Genomic DNA, 1,390 nt, shown 5'->3' on the forward strand with positions numbered 1-1,390 from the left:
GGAGGCGGAGGTTGCGGTGAGCCGAGATCGCGCCATTGCACTCCAGCCTGGGTAACAAGAGCGAAACTCCGTCTCAAAAAAAAAAAAAAAAAACATATGCCCCTCATAAGTGAAGCACAGTTAATCTGAGATTAGAAAGAACCTCCATATTCCTCTTTAATTTCTAGATCATTCTGTGAAACAATGTACTTTAAAAAGTATATGAGAACCACACCAAATCATAGTCTACTAGCCTAAAAACATAATAATTTCTCCAAGCACATGACTATTTTAGTGTGTATAGAAAGAATGTGGCCTTACTCCAAGAGAGGTCTTGGCTTTGCCCTCTGCTTCCCGAAGGTAACCTATGTCATACCTGATCAGAGCATATTTGTTAAGGGAGGGTGCTGACCACAGTGGGACTTAATGTTGGAGGTTGGGCCACATCTAGCAGTCTTGGAATGGGGGTGGTTACACTAGAAAGACCAGTCATGTAGAGTAGAGTGGGGGCTATGGGTCACACAGTATTAGGGGACCCAGAGTCTTCAATTAACCACACAACCAACTAATCAATCATACTTATGTTAATGAGCCCCAATAAAAACTATGAACAGCAGGGTACGATGGCTCACACCTGTAATCCCAGCACTTGGGAAGCTGAGGCAGGCAGACTGCTTGAGCTCACAAGTTCAAGACCAGCCTGAGCAAATGGCATAACCCTGTCCCTGCAAAAAATATAAAAAAAAAAAAATGAGCCTGGTGTGTTGGCATGTGTCTGTAGTCCCAGCTACTCAGGAGACTGAGGTGAGAGGATCCCTTGAGGCTGGGAGGTCATGGCTGCAGTGAGCCATGACCGTGCCACTGCACTCTAGCCTGAGGGACAGAGTGAGACCTCCATCTCAAAAAAAAAAAGAAAGATAAAACTATGAACACTGAGGCTCAGGCAAGCTTTCCTGGCTGTCAATACTCCATGAGCACTGCCACACATTGTAACTGGGAGGAGTTAACACCGTCCATGACTCCACAGGGAGAGAAAACCAGCAACTCCGTGTTTGGAACCTTCCCAGAATCTGTCCTAGGAATCTCTTTCTTTGGCTGACTTTAACATGTATTCTCTCCCTTCATAACCACGTATATAAAAGCTGTCAGTATGCCAGGCGCAGTGGCTCAAGCCTGTAATCACAGCACTTTGGGAGGCCGAGGCGGGTGGATCACGAGGTCAAGAGATCGAGACCATCCTGGTCAACACGGTGAAACCCCATCTTTACTAAAAATACAAAACATTAGCTGGGCATGGTGACACGTGCCTATAATCCCAGCTACTCAGGAGGTTGAGGCAGGAGAATTGCCTGAACCCAGGAGGCAGAGGTTGCGGTGAGCCAAGATCACGCCATTGCACTCCAGCCTGGGT

General features: G+C 46.8%; 1 protein-coding gene across 1 annotated transcript in view; it reads right to left on the bottom strand.

Annotated features, from left to right (window-relative positions):
- LOC108303860 (tomoregulin-1) overlaps positions 1 to 1,390 on the bottom strand; it is a 111,001-nt gene that overhangs the window by 65,031 nt on the left and 44,580 nt on the right. The window lies entirely within an intron of this gene.

The sequence above is a fragment of the Cebus imitator genome, unplaced genomic scaffold (genome assembly GCF_001604975.1).
Source record: "Cebus imitator isolate Cc_AM_T3 unplaced genomic scaffold, Cebus_imitator-1.0 Scaffold51, whole genome shotgun sequence".
NCBI lineage: Eukaryota > Metazoa > Chordata > Mammalia > Primates > Cebidae > Cebus > Cebus imitator.